This window comes from Phyllobates terribilis, unplaced genomic scaffold (assembly GCF_046119375.1).
Source record: "Phyllobates terribilis strain yellow unplaced genomic scaffold, ASM4611937v1 Scaffold_11__3_contigs__length_659146591, whole genome shotgun sequence".
Classification (NCBI taxonomy): Eukaryota; Metazoa; Chordata; class Amphibia; order Anura; family Dendrobatidae; genus Phyllobates; species Phyllobates terribilis.
Window position 1 is genome coordinate 562,042,263 of NW_027362771.1, and position 17,161 is coordinate 562,059,423.

The window sequence follows — 17,161 nt, forward strand, 5'->3', positions numbered from 1 at the left end:
ATCTTGATGATTTTCGCTTGGAGTAGGAGAGATCAAGCTGATCTGCCTGCAATGGCCAAAAATCACCTCTTCTCTGAGCACTCAGACTGTAACTCCCAGAATGCTTTGCCGCAGTGGAGGAAGGGCAGTGGTCATTCGGAACTCACCATGGCTTAAACGAGATCTTCCTGGAAGTGGGGATTTCTTGGTCACCTGAGTTACTTTAACTTTGCACAGTGGCAGTATCGTAGCCCATGAGGTTTAACTGAGGCATGATTATTGTTAATTGAAAACTTTTCCCAATATCCCGCCATGATGATTTGAAATACAGTCAGTATAGGCAATTTTTGTTGGTTTCTCAGGAGACTTAATCCATGGTATGCAAATTTCCATTTTTCGGGATCTGGGGCCAGGTGAGGGCTTATTTTTTGCGTGCCGGGCTGACGTTTTTATTGATACCATTTTGGGGTAGATCCGATGTTTTGATCGCCCGTTATTGCATTTTATTGCAAAGTTGTAGCGACCAAAAAAAACTTAATTCTGGCGTTTATAATTTTTTTCTCGTTACGCCGTTTACTGATTGTATTAATTCTTCCTTTATATTGATAGATCGGGCGATTCTGAACGCGGCGATACCAAATATGTGTATGTGTTTTTTTTTTATATATATATTTTATTTTGAATGGGGCGAAAGGGGGGTGACTTAAACTTTTATATATTTTCACCGCCGGAGCCCCCGCTGAACCGGCCTTCCCGACCTGGTGCGTACTATTACTGACCAGGTCGGAAAGGGGTTAAGGAACATCCTTTCCAGGGTAAAGACTTGTGTATAAGGTAAAATAAATAACCAAAAACAAAAATACTCCTCCACACCTTGGGCTATGTTCACAAGTAGCATTTTTTATGCGTTTTTGCACGTTTGTATTGCTTTCAACCGTGACAAATGCATTTACCGGGAAATGTCATTTTAACATTTTACAACCTTATCTGGCCATGTGCTGTGTGACACATGCATACAGTGCTAAAAAGACATTGGAACAGCATGGGGAAGACCCCTGGAAGCATCTCTGACACCCAGGTCACTGCCTAAAAGTGTGCCCATCAGAAGTGATCCTTGCCGCATCAGAAGATGTAGACTTGCAACTATCCCCATGCAAGTCCTTGTCCCAGGGCAGTGTTCAATTGTACCTCCCCCATAACTTGCAATACAAGCGCAAGTATGCAGCCTGCCACCCACCCACCCACCCCCAGGCTGCAATACCATACTGCTAGCTTGCTTGCACTTGAAATTGGGCCTTTTAGGCATGTGAAGGTGGAATCTGGCCACCACGTCATGGCTGCGTCAGTAGCCTGGTATTCATACTCAGTCCCCAGCCGCCCGGCGGCTGCGTGTCCACGCTTGGTCCCCAGCCGCCAGGGGGCGGCCGGGTGTCCATACTCAGTCCCCAGCTGCCCCACGGCCGGGTGCCCACACATAGTCCCCAGCCGCGTGGGGGTGGCCGGGTGTCCATAAACGGTCCCCAGCCACCCCTATTTCTCCCGGTGCGCCTTATACACAAGCGCGCAGACCAAAACATTACCTGTGCCCTCCCCAGTGCATTTAGTGGGAAGGACAGCCTAACCACAAACACGTGGACAAGTGAATGTGGCCAGGAATGGTCCATCTCACTGATGCCTTCACACTGGGTTAATATTGTGGAAGCCGGGACACAGTTGGACACTGGGATGCAACACGTCCTCCAGACATAGAGGATTGCGGGTCCTGGGTCAATCAGGCTTCAACACAAAGTTCAGAAGGTAGACAGCAGCAGTGGTCGGCCTCCTACACAACAAGTAAATTATTCATGATCATGAGGCCATCCACCTCCTTAGCTTTCTGTTCCTTGGAATGCAAGCGCATGTATGTAGTAGCAGCTAGGCCTGAGGTGGTCAGCGTTTTGGCGCATATTCTACCTCCTTCGAGGATTGCTGGATGTTTTCCTGCTACTATCCCAGTTCTATGACTCCTGTTAAAACAAAGCTTCAGGTGATGAATGATGGATGAGGTGGTGGACAAGGAGAAAGAGCAGGAGGAACAGGGACCATTCACATCAATATCAGGCCAGCCAACCACGCATGTCTTGTAGGATATGTTTCTGTACCAAAAGGAGCGGTTCAGCTACACAGTTATAAGGCATACAGTAAATGCAATGCCTACCAAAAATTTCGAGGCACTCCAATGCCCCTTGGAAGTGACATGGAGGTCAGAGGGCCTTAACTAAACCGTTTTTTCCATTTATAGCAACTGGGTCTCCTGTACACTGTTGGCCTAAGCAGGGAATGGAAGGCTTTCCAAAAATTATTAGGCACTGCAATGCCCCTTGAAACAGACGTGGATTACAGCGTATTAAAAACCTTCTACCCATTATTGGGGAGTGGGTCTCCCTTAGTGTTCGCCTATGCATTGAAAAGCAAAAGGTGACAAAAATTAGGAGGAAATGCAATGCCCGTTGCAAGAGTCGTGGAGGTTAGAGGTAATTAAAAACAACATGTCAATGCCCCGTGGAAGAGCTGTGGAGTTCAGAGTGGTTTAACAAGACGGTTTTAATGCCCCTTAGAAGAGACGTGGAGTTCAGAGTGGTTTAACAAGACAGTTTTAATGCCCCTTGGAAGAGATGTGGAGGTCGCAGTAGCTTAACAAGACGGTTTTAATGCCCCTTGGAAGAGTGGTGGAGGTCGCAGTGGAATAAAAAGACAATATCAATGCCCCTTGGAAGAGTGGTGGAGGTTACAGTGGAATAAAAATACAATATCAACGCCCTGTGGAAGAGACATGGAGGTCACAGTAGCTTAACAAGACGCTTTTAATGCCCCTTGGAAGAGTGGTGGAGGTCGCAATGGAATAAAAAGACAATATTAACGACCCTTGGAAGAGACGTGGAGGTCACAGTAGCTTAACAAGACAATTTTAATGCCCCTTACAAGAGCCATGCAGTACAGCATATTAAAAACATTTATCCCATTATTGGGGAGTGGGTCTCCCATAGTCTTTGCCTATGCCTTCCAAGCAAAAGCTGCCAAAAATTAGGAAGGGGGAACTTGCAATGTCCCTTACAAGAGCCATGCAGTACAGCATATTAAAAACATTATTCCCATTATTGGGGAGTGGGTCTCCCATAGTCTTTGCCTATGCCTTCCAAGCAAAAGCTGCCAAAAATTAGGACAGAGGAACTTGCAATGCAGGCAACATGGACCACGGTCACCCTGGTGGTATAGTGGTTGTGGAGGCTGAGGATAAGGAGAAGAGCAAAAAACAGCCGAAATGAGGAAGCGTATACCCATGTGTGGGTGTGAAGCGATGCATGGGAATACACCTCCCGAAATAACACAGTGGATTTGACTTTATGTTACTCTGCTGTCATTTGGTGGTGATGAGAAGTCTGGCCCAATCCAGCCCTTGTTCATTTTGATAAGGGTCAGCTTGTCAGCATTGTCAGTTGACAGGCGAGTGCACTTATCAGTTATAATTCCCCCAGCGGCACTAAAAACACGCTCCTATAACACGCTAGTGGCAGGGCAGGCCAGGACCTCCAAGGCATACAGAGTGAGTTCATTCCAAGTGTCCAGCTTGGATACCCAATAATTAAAAGGCACAGAGGAGGACGCTGGTACTCCATCACCATCTTTTGAAACTTTCCACTCCTTGTGAGAGTACCCTGCACCTCAGGGCCTGTAAGCTGGGCAGGTCTCAGAAAACTGTCCTAGAACATTGACAGTGTTCCCCTGCCTCTGCTGGATTGGAGTTGCGTCTCTCTCGCCTGTATGCCTTAGTTGGGCAACGAACTGTGACCTCTGCCGCTAGCATGTTCAGAGGGGAATTTTTTGAATAGTTCTGCAGCAAGGGCCTTCTGGTATTGCCCCATTTTTGTAGACCTCTCCACCTCAGGAATAAGAGAGTGAAAGTTCTCCTTGTAGCGGGGGTCTACAAGTGTCACCAACCAGTAATGACTGTCACCCAACATTTTGACAACGCGAGGGTCACGGTTAAGGCAGCGTAACATAAAGTCAGCCATGCGTGCCAGACTGGTAACGGGCAAGATTTCCGTGTCCTCACCAAGATGACGACTGACCATGCTCTCCTCCTCCTCCTCCTCTTCCTCCCCCCCTGTCCTCAGGCCACCCACGTTGAACCGACGGTATGACACTTGTACAGGTACTACCTTCTACAACGCATGATAGCAGCTCCTGTTCTTCCTCCTCCTCCTCCTCCTCCTCTCCCTCATTGTCCCCCAATGCACGTTGGGATGAGATGAGGCTGGGCTGTGTGTAATCGCCCGCTACGGCTTCTTGATCCATCTCATCATACTCTGGCTGCAATGCCTCCTCTTTAATTCTCTGCAGAGAGCGTTGCAAAAGACAGACAAGTGGGATGCTGACACTAATGATGGCGTCATCGCCACTCACCATCTTGGTGGCCTCCTCAAAGTTTGTCAGGATGGTACATATGTCAGACATCCAAGTCCACTCCTGAGGTCTTATGTGTGGAGTCTGACCTGAATATCGATGGCCTTGTTGCAGCTGGTACTCCACAACTGCTCTCTTCTGCTCACAAATCCTTTGCAACATGTGGAGGGTAGAGTTCCAACGTGTGGGGACATCACACACCAGTCGGTGTGCCGGAAGCTGCAAACGCTGCTGCAACACAGCAAGGGCGGCGGAAGCTGTAGCCGACTTGCGAAAATGAGCTGACAGGCGGCGTACTTTCACGAGCAGATCTGGCAACTCAGGGTACGATTTAAGAAACCGCTGAACCACGAGGTTAAGCACATGAGCCAGGCATGGTACGTGTGTGATCTCACCTCGCCTCAGAGCCGCCACCAGGTTACGGCCATTGTCACACACGACCATGCCGGGATGTAGGTTCAGCGGTCTCAGCCACAGATCTGCCTGCTCTTTCACAGCTGTCCACAACTCACAAGCAGTGTGAGGTTTATCACCTAAGCTTATGAGTTTCAGCACAGCCTGTTGCCGCTTGGCGGAGGCAGTACTGCAATGCTTCCAGCTTGTAACTGATGTGGTGATATCTGAGATGGAGGCTGAACATGAGGAGGAGGAGGAGGATGTGCAGGAGCTGTACACTGTGGGGGCAACTCTGACTGACATAGGGCCGCAATCCTCGATGTGGGGAGGATGTGTTCCGTCCCAAGGTCCGACTGGGTCCCGGCTTCCACTATGTTTACCCAGTGTGCCGTCAGAGAGATGTACCGTCCCTGGCCACAAGCACTTGTCCACGTGTCCGTTGGCAGGTGGACTCTCCCAGTAACTGCGTTGTTGAGGGCACGGCAGATGCTTTGGGACACGTGCTTGTGTAGTGCGGGGATGGCACACCGGGCAAAATAGTGTCGGCTGGGGACCGAGTACCGAGGGACGGCCACCGCCATAAGATTGCGGAAAGATTCCGTCTCCACCAGCCTAAAAGGCAGCATTTCCAATGCAAGCAGTCGTGAAATGTGCGAATTTAGGACTGTGGCCTGTGGGGCGTTAGCTGTGAATTTCCGCTTTCGTTCAAAGGTCTGGGATATGGACAATTGAACGCTGCGGTGGGACGTGGACGTGGACATTGATGCTGTTTCTTGAGAAACTGCCATAACAAGTGAAGACTGAGAGGAGGGGGCATCTTTACATGCAGTATGGACAGGGGATTGCCTTGCACACACAACAGGGGGTTCTATTGCACGCACAACAGTGGAAGAAGCAGTGGTGACACCCGCTGACACTGGTCGTGGACCCTGGGTTTCGCCCCACAAAGTCAGGTGCTTTTCTGCCATGTGCCTGATCATGCTGGTGGTGGTCAGGCTGGTAGTTTTGTCACCCTTGCTGATGCTGGCATGGCAGGTGGAACATATGGCCTTTTTGGGGTTATCAGCAGAGTCTTTAAAAAAATTCCAGACTCTGGAAGACCTACCGCTTGTACTGGCAACGTCCCTCGTGTTGGTGTTACAGGGAATGGTTGCCTGCCTTCTGTCTGCGGCCACCACACTGCTTCTTCCTGCCTGTTGGGGTACTCTGCCTCCGTCCCCCTGTGTGCTGCTGGCCTCACTCTGCATGTCCTCCTTCCACGTTGGGTCAGTTACTAGATCATCCACCACCTCCTCCTCTTCCACTTGCGCACCACGATCCTCCTCCTCACTTCCTGGCAATTGTGTCTCGTCATCGTCCACCTCTTGTGACAGATTGCCAACGTCGACTTCCTGTGGCCGTGGCTGTTCAAATATTTGGGCATCGCAACATGGGATCTCCTCTGCCACCACTTCAAGCGTATCAGGCGAGGGGCCCAAATATGGAAATGGACCAGTGAACAGCTCTTCAGAGTGTCCAAGTGTGGGATCACTTGCTGTCTGACGACACTCGGCATGGTGGGAGGAAGGAGCATCAGGGTGAGGAGGAGTATGCGGTCGAGACTCACGGCTACTAAGAGTTGACCGTGTGGAGGACAGACCGGAGGTGGTGGTGCCCAGGTAACTGGAAGTATTGTCTGCTATCCAATTAATAACCTGTTCACACTGATCAGTTCTCAATACTGGTGTTGTTCTGTGCTTCCCTAGTAATTCGGACAAGAAGTGGGAGAGAGAAGATGTGGCTGTTGGTTGTGGCACATTTTCACCTTGGCCACGGCCCCGTCCTCTGCACGAACCATCACCAGAACGTCCACTTCCACGTCCCTTGCCACACGCCTTGCCCATTGTAAATGAAGTAAAATAGCTTACACTTGCACTATCAATGGAAAAAGGGTAATAAAGAGTAGATTAGAACCGTGGAAGAGGAAAACCACAGTTATTGTTTACTGGGGTATACCACACTTTTTTAAATAGAGATATTTGCGGCTGAACAGTGAGCGACACACTCAAACTGCTTTTTTTTTAGATACCAAAGGCCCAAAACTGGATAGTACAGCGATTTGACCCGTGGAACTGTGAAACCACACTGGGATGTCGGGCCTACACAAGACTATTTTCAACAGATATATTTTTGTGTCACAACAGTCAGGAGACACTACTGTTTTTCTTTACGGAAAAAACTACCAAAACCTGAATAACAGAGATTTTTTACCGTGGAAAAGCAAAACCACAGTTATAATTTACTGGTGTATACCAGGCTTTTTAAAATATATATATATTTGCGGCTGAACAGTGAGCGACACACTCAAACTGTTTTTTTTACATACAAATGGCCCAAAAGTGGATAATACAGAGGTTTGTACCATGGAACTGCAAAACCACACTTGTATTTCTCGGGCCTACACCAGACTATTTTCAACAGATATATTTGTGTCTGAAAAATCAGGGAGACACTATTATTTTTTTTTTTTACAGCAAAAAATGCAAAAAGCAGGATAATAGAGATTTTTTACCGTGGAACAGCAAAAGCACACTTCTGTCTCTCTGGCCTACACCAGACTATTTTCAACAGATATATTTGTGTCTGAAAAATCAGGGAGACACTATTATTATTTTTATACAGCAAAAAATGCCAAAAACAGGATAATAGAGATGTTTTACCGTGGAACATCAAAACCACAGTAATAATTTATTGGTGTATACCAGGCTTTTTAAAATATATATATATTTGCAGCTGAACAGTGAGCGACACACTCAAACTGTTTTTTTTAGATACAAATGGCCCAAAAGTGGATAATACAGAGGTTTGTACCGTGGAACTGCAAAACCACACTTGTATTTCTTGGGCCTACACCAGACTATTTTCAACAGATATATTTGTGTCTGAAAAATCAGGGAGACACTATTTTTTTTTTTTTTTACAGCAAAAAATGCAAAAAGCAGGATAATAGAGATTTTTTACCATGGAACAGCAAAAGCACACTTCTGTCTCTCTGGCCTACACCAGACTATTTTCAACAGATATATATGTGTCTGAAAAATCAGGGAGACACTATTATTATTTTTATACATCAAAAAATGCCAAAAACAGGATAATAGAGATGTTTTACCGTGGAACATCAAAACCACAGTAATAATTTACTGGTGTATACCAGGCTTTTTAAAATATATATATATTTGCGGCTGAACAGTGAGCGACACACTCAAACTGTTTTTTTTAGATACAAATGGCCCATAGAACTGCAAAACCACACTTCTGTTTCTCTGGCCTACACCAGACTATTTTCAACAGATATATTTGTGTCTGAAAAATCAGAGGCACACTTTTTTTTTTGGGGGGGGGGACACCAAAAGGTTAATAAGATGGGTATTTGTACATTGTGAAGGAGGAAAAAAAAAAGAGGATTTTGATAAAAAAAAAGGATTTTTCCTGGCACCCGGCACCTGGAGCTAAGTCCAGCAATTTCAGCAACAGGAGCAGCACACAGGACTGTAATGCAGCGTTTGCTGGTATAACCACTGCGTCTCCTATACAGCCTGCCTGCCTGCCTGATATACCTGGGATGGATATTAGTCCTGAGAAGGACTGTTTGTTTGATCTGGCAGCCTTTACAGACCCTACACTAACTATTTTGCAGGATATATCTCTCCCTAAATCAGCAGCGCTGTCCCTACACTGTCTGATCCGGAGCGACTGTGTCCAATATGGCGGCGCCCGGTTTTAAATACTCGAGGTGACGTTGTGTGGCCAGCCAATCACTGTAATGCACACAAACAACATGGCTGCGGCATTACAGTGACTGGCTGGCAATCCCTGCATGTTCATTGGCTCTGTAAAGAGCGCCAAACATGCAGGGCGGAGACCCGAGCTCCCGCCCGAGGAACCCGGAAGTGCTCGCCGAGCATCCCGAGTAGCGTGATGCTCGGGTGAGTACCGAGCAGTGTCGAGCATGTTCGCTCAACACTAGTAAAGAAATAATATATCAGGCCAAAATGGACAAGCTTGAAAAGGATGAAAAATGTTCTAGATTTTTTTTCAAAAAGGTGGTGGGACGAAAGGAGGAATTTGTGAGAGCAAATGATAAGGATGGAAGAGTTGTGAAAGGGAAAGATGTTTTGGGTGTGGTGGAAGACCTTGAGGATGATTTGTTTGCTTGCATTGAGAGAAAAGTGTTGGAGAATGATTTGCCTGAACTGATGAAGGACTTAAATGAGGAAGAGGTGAAGCGTGTGATGGTTAGTATGGCTTTAAACAAGACTCCAGGTGAGGATGGTTTGCCGGCTGAGTTTTTTAGAAGCATGTGGGATATTATAGGGCGTGATTTAGTTGAAGTGTATAAGTTTATGTGGGAAAATAGTAGAATGGCTGAAAGTATAAAAAGTGGTGTGGTTGTTTTAATTCATAAGAAGATTGATGAGAAAGAGGTCAAAAATTGGAGGCCAATTACACTTTTAAATGTGGACTATAAGATCTTTGCAAAATTAGTTGCAAATAGGATGAGAGAGGTGATAAATCAAGTGGTTGGAGAAGAGAAAGTGTGTGGTGTACCTGGACGGAGGATAAGTGAGAACTTGTGTTTGTTAAGAGATGTACTGTGGGATAGTATGGATAGAAAGCAAGATGTGAGTATATTGTCAATTGATTTTGAAAAGGCGTTTGATAGAGTGTCGCATGGTTTTTTGTTCAGAGTGTTAGTAAAAATGGGATTCCCTGGTGATTTTGTGAATGTGATAAGGATGTTGTATAAAGATGCATATAGTAAGTTTCTGATAAATGGATGGCTCAGTGAAGAAGTGAGGGTGTGCTTAGGTGTGAGGCAAGGTTGCCCACTGTCACCTATTGTGTTCATTTGTGTAATGGAACCTTTATTGGAGTTGATTAGGAGAGATAAATGTATAAGGGGTGTAAAAGTGCCTGGAAGTGGTGGAAAAGAGGTGAAAGTATTAGCATATATGGATGATGTATGCGTGGTTTGTGAGTCAGTGTGTGCGTTAAGAAGGGCAAAATTGTTAGTCTCCTTATTTTGTGGGGCATCCGCTTTTAGGGTAAATTGGGGTAAAAGTGTGTGGAAGTGTTTTGGTGATGTGACAATACATGAAGACTTGAGTATTGAGAGAGTATATGGTGCGGTGAAAGTGCTAGGGGTGAAATTGGATGAAAGTTTAGACGGGAGAGAAAGTTGGGAGGATGTGGGTAAGAGAGTGATGAAAAAGTTAAATTTTTGGAAATTGAGAGAGCTGTCTTTTGTGGGTAAGATTTTAATAATTAAAAGTGTGATTTTGCCAGTGTTCTTGTATGTTGCGTTAGTATTTCCTCCTGGATATTTGGTTCTGAGAAGATTGAATAGGATCTTGTTTGTTTTTTTCTGGGGAACAAAAATGGAGAGAGTGAAAAGGGAGATAGTGATGAAAGATTGGAGGAATGGAGGAATGAATTTTCCAAATGTTGAGTTGTATTTGGGTGTTAATGTTCTTTTTGCAGCAAAAAGAGTGCTGGGAGGTGAATGGAAATTTGCATGTATGTTGAGGTTTTTGGGTGGAAATATGTTATGTAGATTAGGATGGACTGATAGGGATTTGAGGAGACCATGTGCATTTGTGTGTCCTAAGTGGTATTGTTTCATTGAAAATTTTGTGAAAAAGTTTGATCTAGAGAGTGTGGGGAATGAAGTCTGGAAAAATAAGAAGAGCGTGTTAAATTTTATTGGTGAGAAAGAGCTACAATGCAATATTAATATGGTGAGTAGTAAGGATGTTGGGAAAGTGTGGAAAAGTATGATTACGGATGGAATAACTAATAGACAGAGAGAGATTGGATGGCAGAGTATGCATGGGGCGCTACCAGTTAGGGAATTTTACAAAAATCGCGGTATAAGAAGAAGTGATGTATGTCCTAGAGATATGTGTCAGGGAAGTGAGAGTATTGTGCATCTGTTCTGGAATTGTAGAGTGGCTCGAGATGTGTGGAAGGGAATGGGTCCGTTATTTAAAGAGTTAATTGGTTTAAATAACTTGTCTTTTGGGTTGGTAATGTTTGGATTGGGTGCAGTGAGTATGAAAAGTCAAAGGATTTTATTTATTATGCTAGCTGTCATTAAAGAAGTATTGTGGGATGTCAGGAATCTGTATGTATTTAAAAAGAAAACTGACTGTGGATGGATGTCTGAGGATGATATTGGATAAATTGTATACTGTGTATTTGTTGGATAAGAAAAGATTTGGGGAAAATGAGGCTGAAGATGTGTGGAAGTTCTTGAAATGGAGGCATGTGGTAAAGGTGTAGGACTGGGGAATAGTGGAGGTTTAATGGGTGATGGGTTAAATATTGTAAGTAATGTTCTGTTTTTTTGTTTTTGTTTTTTTATTTGTCCGAAATAAATTAGCCTGATGATGATGTCGGATGAAACTATTTCAGAATGCTAAGTATGCTGAAATTAAGTATGAATTAGTAACAAAGTTTTACTAGTTTTTTTAATCCAAATCTGAAGGTTTTTAAAAAAAAAAAAAAAAGTAACCGAGGCGTGATTATTGCTAATTGAAAACTTTTCCCAATGTCCTGCCATGATAACTTGAAATACAGTCAGCATCGGCAATTTTTGTTGGTCTCTCAGGAGACTTAATCCATGGTATGCAAATGACAGAGTGTTAGCTTCTCCCAATTGGGAAAGGAAATCTTGCGCCCCACAGCATCGTATTGATGATTTTTGCTTGGAACAGGAGAGAGCTAGATGATCTGCCAGCAGTGTCCAAAAAATGACCTCTTCCCTGTGCCCTCAGACGGCAACTCCCAGGATGCTTTGCGGCAGCGGAGGAAGGGCAGTGGTCATTTGGAACTAACCATGGCTTAAACAAGTTCTTCCTGGAAGCTGGGATTTCTTGGTCTCCTGAGTTACTTTCACTTTGCGCAGTGGCAGTATCGTAGCCCATGAGGTTTAACCGAGGCATGATTTTTGCTAATTGAAAACTTTTCCAAATATCCCGCCATGATGATTTGAAATACTGTCAGCTTAGGCAATTTTTGTTGGTCTCTCAAGAGACTTAATCCATAATATGCAAATGACAGAGTGTTAGCTCCTCCCAGTGGGGAAAGGAAATGTTGCTCAGCACTGCATCGTATTGACGGTTTTCACTTGGAGCAGGAGAGAGCGAGCTAATCTGCCCGCAATGGAAAAAAATGACCTCTTCCCTGAGCCCTCAGACTGCAACTGCCAGGATGCCTTGCGGTAGCTGGGGAAGGGCAGTGGTCATTTGGAACTCAAGATGGCTTAAACGAGCTCTTCCTGGAAGTGGGGATTTCTTGGTCACCTGAGTAACGTTAACTTTGCGCAGTGGCAGTATCGTAGCCCATGAGGTTTAACCGAGGCGTGATTATTGCTAATTGAAAACTTTTCCCAATATCCCGCCATGATGACTTGAAATACAGTCAACATCGGCAATTTTTGTTGGTCTCTCAGGAGACTTAATCCATGGTATGCAAATGACATAGTGTTATCTCATCCCAATTGGGAAAGGAAATCTTGTACCCCACTGCATCGTAGTGATGATTTTTGCTTAGAACAGGAGAGAGCGAGATGATCTGCCTGCAATGTCCAAAAATGACCTCTTCCCTGAGCCCTCAGACTGCAACTCCCAGGATGCTTTGCAGCAGCAGAGGAAGGGCAGTGGTCATTTGGAACTAACCATGGCTTAAACAATCCTGGAACCGGGGATTTCTTGGTCTCCTAAATTACTTTTACTTTGTGCAGTCGCAGTATCGTAGCCAATGAGGTTTAACTGAGGCGTGATTATTGCTAATTGAAAACTTTTCCCAATACCCCGCCGTGATGACTTGAAATACAGTCAGTACAGGCAATTTTTGTTGATCTCTCAGGAGACTTAATCCATGGTATGCAAATGACAGAGTGTTAGCTCCTCCCAATTGGGAAAGGAAATCTTGCGCCCCACAGCATCGTATTGATGATTTTCGCTTGGAACAGGAGAGAGCTAGATGATCTGCCTGCAATCTCCAAAAATGACCTCTTCCCTGAGCCCTCAGACTGCAACTCCCAGGATGCTTTGCGGCAGCGGAGGAAGGGCAGTGGTCATTTGGAACTCACCATGGCTTAAACAAACTCTCCCTGGAAGTGGGGATTTCTTGGTCGCCTGAGTTACTTTAACTTTGCGCAGTGGCAGTATCGTAGCCCATGAGGTTTAACCGAGGTGTGATTATTGCTAATTGAAAACTTTTCCCAATGCCTTGCCATGATAACTTGAAATACAGTCACCATCGGCAATTTTTGTTGGTTTCTCAGGAGACTTAATCCATGGTATGCAAATGACAGAGTGTTAGCTCCTCCCAGTGGGGAAAGGAAATGTTGTTCCGCACTGCATCGTATTGATGGTTTTCGCTTGGAGCAGGAGATAGCGAGCTGATCTGCCCGCAATGGCCAAAAATTACCTTTTCCCTGAGCCCTCAGACTGTAACTGCCATGATGCCTTGCGGTAGCGGAGGAAGGGCAGTGGTCATTTCGAAGTCACCATGGCATAAACGAGCTCTTCCTGGAAGTAGGGATTTCTTGGCCACGAGAGTTACTTTAACTTTGCGCTGTGGCGGTATCGTAGCCTATGTAGTTTAACCGAGGCGTGATTATTGCTAATTGAAAATTTTTCCCAATACCCCGCCGTGATGACTTGAAATACAGTCAGTATAGGCAATTTTTGTTGGTCTCTCCGGAAACTTAATCCATGGTATGCAAATGACAGAGTGTTAGCTCCTCCCAGTGGGGAAAGGAAGTCTTGCACCCCACGGCATCGTATTGATGATTTTCGCTTGGAGCAGGAGAGATCGAGCTGATCTGCCTGCAATGGCCAAAAATGACCTCTTCTCTGAGCACTCAGACTGCAACTCCCAGGATGCCTTGCGGTAGCGGGGGAAGGGCAGTGGACATTTTGAACTCACCAAGGCTTAAACAAACTCTTCCTGGAAGCAGGGATTTCTTGGTCGCCTGAGTTACTTTAACTTTGCTCAGTGGCAGTATCATAGCCCATGAGGTTTAACCAAGGTGTGATTATTGCTGATTGAAAACTTTTCCCAATAGCCCGCCATGATGACTTGAAATACATTCAGCGTCGGAAATTTTTGTTGGTCTCTCAGGAGTCTTAATCCATGGTATGCAAATGACAGAGTGTTAGCTACTCCCAGTGGGGAAAGGAAATGTTGTTCCGGACTGCATCGTATTGATGGTTTTCGCTTGGAGCAGGGGAGAGCGAGCTGATCTGCCCGCAATGGCCAAAAATGACCTCTTCCCTGAGCCCTCAGACTGCAACTGCCAGGATGCCTTGCGGTAGCGGGGGAAGGGCAGTGGTCATTTGTAACTCACCATGGCTTAAACGAGCTCTTCCTGGAAGTGTGGATTTCTTGGTCACCTGAGTTACTTTAACTTTGCGCAGTGGCAGTATTGTAGCCCATGAGGTTTAACCGAGGCGTGATTATTGCTGATTGAAAACTTTTCCCAATGTCCTGCATAATGATGTGAAATACAGTCAGCATCGGCAATTTTTGATGGTCTCTCAGGAGACTTAATCCATGGTATGCAAATGACAGAGTGTTAGCTCCTCCCAATTGGAAAAGGAAATTTTGCACCCCACTGCATCATAGTGATGATTTTTGCTTAGAACAGGAGAGAGCTAGATGATCTGCCTGCAATGTCCAAAAATAACCTCTTCCCTGAGCCCTCAGACTGCAACTCCCAGGATGCTTTGTGGCAGCGGAGGAAGGGCAGTGGTCATTTAGAACTAACCATGGCTTAAACAAGCTCTTCCTGGAAGCTGGGATTTCTTGGTCTCCTGAGTTACTTTAACTTTGCGCAGTGGCAGTATCGTAGCCCATGAGGTTTAACCGAGGCGTGATTATTGCTAATTGAAAAGTTTTCCCAATACCCCGCCGTGGTGACTTGAAATAAAGTCAGTATAGGCAATTTTTGTTGGTCTCTCAGGAGACTTAATCCATGGCATGCAAATGACAGAGTGTTAGCTCCTCCCAATTGGGAAAGGAAATCTTGCGCCCCCCAGCATGGTATTGATGATTTTCGCTTGGAACAGGAGAGAGCTAGATGATCTGCCTGCAATCTCCAAAAATGACCTCTTCCCTGAGCCCTCAGACTGCAACTCCCAGGAAGTTTTGCGGCAGCAGAGGAAGGGCAGTGGTCATTTGGTACTCACCATGGCTTAAACGAGCTCTTCCTGGAAGTGGGGATTTATTGGTCACCTGAGTTACTTTAACTTTGCGCAGTGGCAGTATCGTAGCCCATGACGTTTAACCGAGGAGTGATTATTGATAATTGAAAACTTTTCCCAATACCCCGCCGTGATGACTTGAAATACAGTCAGCATAGGCAATTTTTGTTGGTCTCTCTGGAGACTTAATCCATGGTATGCAAATGACAGAGTGTTAGCTCCTCCCAGTGAGGAAAGGAAGTCTTGCGCCACACAGCATCGTATTGATGATTTTCGCTTGGAGCAGGAGAGATTGAGCTGATCTGCCCGTAATGGAAAAAAATGACCTCTTCCCTGAGCCCTCAGAGTGTAACTGCCAGGATGCTTTGCGGTAGCGGGGGAAGGGCAGTGGTCATTTGGAACTCACCATGGCTTAAAAGAGCACTTCCTGGAAGTGGGGATTTCTTGGTCACCTGAGTAACGTTAACTTTGCGCTGTGACAGTATCGTAGCCTATGAGGTTTAACCGAGGCGTGATTATTGCTAATTGAAAACTTTTCTCAATATCGCGCAATGACGACTTGAAATACAGTCAACATCGGCAATTTTTGTTGGTCACTCTGGAGACTTAATCCATGGTATGCAAATGACATAGTGTTATCTCATCCCAATTGGGAAAGGAAATCTTGTACCCCACTGCACCATAGTGATGATTTTTGCTTAGAACAGGAGAGAGCTAGATGATCTGCCTGCAATGTCCAAAAATGACCTCTTCCCTGAGCCCTCAGACTGCAACTCCCAGGATGCTTTGCAGCAGCAGAGGAAGGGCAGTGGTCATTTGGAACTAACCATGGCTTAAACAATCCTGGAACCTGGGATTTCTTGGTCTCCTAAATTACTTTTACTTTGTGCAGTCGCAGTATCGTAGCCAATGAGGTTTAACTGAGGCGTGATTATTGCTAATTGAAAACTTTTCCCAATACCCCGCCGTGATGACTTGAAATACAGTCAGTATAGGCAATTTTTGTTGATCTCTCAGGAGACTTAATCCATGGTATGCAAATGACAGAGTGTTAGCTCCTCCCAATTGGGAAAGGAAATCTTGCGCCCCACAGCATCGTATTGATGATTTTTGCTTGGAACAGGAGAGAGCTAGATGATCTGCCTGCAATGTCCAAAAATGACCTCTTCCCTGAGCCCTCAGACTGTAACTCCCAGGATACTTTGTGGCAGCGGAGGAAGGGCAGTGGTCATTTGGAACTCACCATGGCTTAAACGAGCACTTCCTGGAAGTGGGGATTTCTTGGTCACCTGAGTAACTTTAACTTTGTGCAGTGGTAGTATCGTAGCTCATGAGGTTTAACTGAGGCGTGATTATTGCTAATTGAAAACTTGAAATATAGTCAGCACAGGCAATTTTTGTTGGTCTCTCAGGAGACATAATCCATGGTATGCAAATGACAGAGTGTTAGCTCCTCCCAGTGGGGAAAGGAAATCTTGCGCCCCACAGCATCGTATTCATGATTTTTGCTTGGAGCAGGAGAGATCGAGCTGATCTGCCTGCAATGGCCAAAAATGACCTCTTCCCTGAGCACTCAGACTGTAACTCCCAGGATGCTTTGCGGCAGCGGAGGAAGGGCAGTGGTCATTTGGAACTCACCATGGCTTAAACAAGCTTTTCCTAGAACCTGGGATTTCTTGGTCACCTGAGTTACTTTAATTTTGCGCAGTGGCAGTATCGTAGCCCATGAGGTTTAACCGAGGCGTGATTATTGCTAATTGAAAACTTTTCCCAATATCCCGCCATAATGACTTGAAATACAGTCAGCATAGGCAATTTTTGTTGGTCTCTCGGGAGACTTAATCCATAGTATGCAAATGACAGAGTGTTAGCTCCTCCCAGTGGGGAAAGGAAATGTTGTTCCGCACTGCATCGTATTGATGGTTTTCGCTTGGAGCAGGAGAAAGCGAGCTGATCTGCCCGCAATGGCCAAAAATGACCTCTTCCCTTAGCCCTCAGACTGCAACTGCCAGGATGCCTTGCGGTTGCGGGGGAAGGGCAGTGGTCATTTGGAACTCACCATGGCGTAAACGAGCTCTTCCTGGAAGTGG

At 45.6% G+C, this 17,161-nt stretch overlaps 14 non-coding genes and 1 pseudogene across 14 annotated transcripts; all 15 read left to right on the forward strand.

Annotated features, from left to right (window-relative positions):
- Positions 1 to 204: 204 nt before the first annotated feature.
- Positions 205 to 345, forward strand: LOC141167733 (U4 spliceosomal RNA). The gene has a single exon (XR_012251524.1). It is a non-coding gene; the product is annotated as a U4 spliceosomal RNA (small nuclear RNA).
- Positions 346 to 11,330: 10,985 nt separating this feature from the next.
- Positions 11,331 to 11,471, forward strand: LOC141168017 (U4 spliceosomal RNA). Its single transcript, XR_012251776.1, has one exon. It is a non-coding gene; the product is annotated as a U4 spliceosomal RNA (small nuclear RNA).
- A 281-nt stretch (positions 11,472 to 11,752) lies between these two features.
- Positions 11,753 to 11,893, forward strand: LOC141168380 (U4 spliceosomal RNA). Its single transcript, XR_012252117.1, has one exon. It is a non-coding gene; the product is annotated as a U4 spliceosomal RNA (small nuclear RNA).
- Positions 11,894 to 12,173: 280 nt separating this feature from the next.
- Positions 12,174 to 12,314, forward strand: LOC141168474 (U4 spliceosomal RNA). Its single transcript, XR_012252211.1, has one exon. It is a non-coding gene; the product is annotated as a U4 spliceosomal RNA (small nuclear RNA).
- A 275-nt stretch (positions 12,315 to 12,589) lies between these two features.
- LOC141168413 (U4 spliceosomal RNA) lies at positions 12,590 to 12,730 on the forward strand. The gene has a single exon (XR_012252150.1). It is a non-coding gene; the product is annotated as a U4 spliceosomal RNA (small nuclear RNA).
- A 280-nt stretch (positions 12,731 to 13,010) lies between these two features.
- LOC141167659 (U4 spliceosomal RNA) lies at positions 13,011 to 13,151 on the forward strand. The gene has a single exon (XR_012251452.1). It is a non-coding gene; the product is annotated as a U4 spliceosomal RNA (small nuclear RNA).
- Positions 13,152 to 13,431: 280 nt separating this feature from the next.
- LOC141167890 (U4 spliceosomal RNA) lies at positions 13,432 to 13,572 on the forward strand. Its single transcript, XR_012251675.1, has one exon. It is a non-coding gene; the product is annotated as a U4 spliceosomal RNA (small nuclear RNA).
- A 280-nt stretch (positions 13,573 to 13,852) lies between these two features.
- Positions 13,853 to 13,993, forward strand: LOC141167914 (U4 spliceosomal RNA). Its single transcript, XR_012251695.1, has one exon. It is a non-coding gene; the product is annotated as a U4 spliceosomal RNA (small nuclear RNA).
- A 280-nt stretch (positions 13,994 to 14,273) lies between these two features.
- Positions 14,274 to 14,413, forward strand: LOC141167841 (U4 spliceosomal RNA). The gene has a single exon (XR_012251628.1). It is a non-coding gene; the product is annotated as a U4 spliceosomal RNA (small nuclear RNA).
- A 280-nt stretch (positions 14,414 to 14,693) lies between these two features.
- On the forward strand, positions 14,694 to 14,834 carry LOC141168180 (U4 spliceosomal RNA). The gene has a single exon (XR_012251927.1). It is a non-coding gene; the product is annotated as a U4 spliceosomal RNA (small nuclear RNA).
- Positions 14,835 to 15,114: 280 nt separating this feature from the next.
- Positions 15,115 to 15,255, forward strand: LOC141167789 (U4 spliceosomal RNA). The gene has a single exon (XR_012251579.1). It is a non-coding gene; the product is annotated as a U4 spliceosomal RNA (small nuclear RNA).
- Positions 15,256 to 15,535: 280 nt separating this feature from the next.
- Positions 15,536 to 15,676, forward strand: LOC141167830 (U4 spliceosomal RNA). Its single transcript, XR_012251618.1, has one exon. It is a non-coding gene; the product is annotated as a U4 spliceosomal RNA (small nuclear RNA).
- Positions 15,677 to 15,951: 275 nt separating this feature from the next.
- Positions 15,952 to 16,092, forward strand: LOC141168469 (U4 spliceosomal RNA). Its single transcript, XR_012252206.1, has one exon. It is a non-coding gene; the product is annotated as a U4 spliceosomal RNA (small nuclear RNA).
- A 280-nt stretch (positions 16,093 to 16,372) lies between these two features.
- On the forward strand, positions 16,373 to 16,487 carry LOC141167974 (U4 spliceosomal RNA; annotated as a pseudogene).
- Positions 16,488 to 16,767: 280 nt separating this feature from the next.
- On the forward strand, positions 16,768 to 16,908 carry LOC141168207 (U4 spliceosomal RNA). The gene has a single exon (XR_012251953.1). It is a non-coding gene; the product is annotated as a U4 spliceosomal RNA (small nuclear RNA).
- The last annotated feature ends 253 nt before the right edge of the window (positions 16,909 to 17,161 follow it).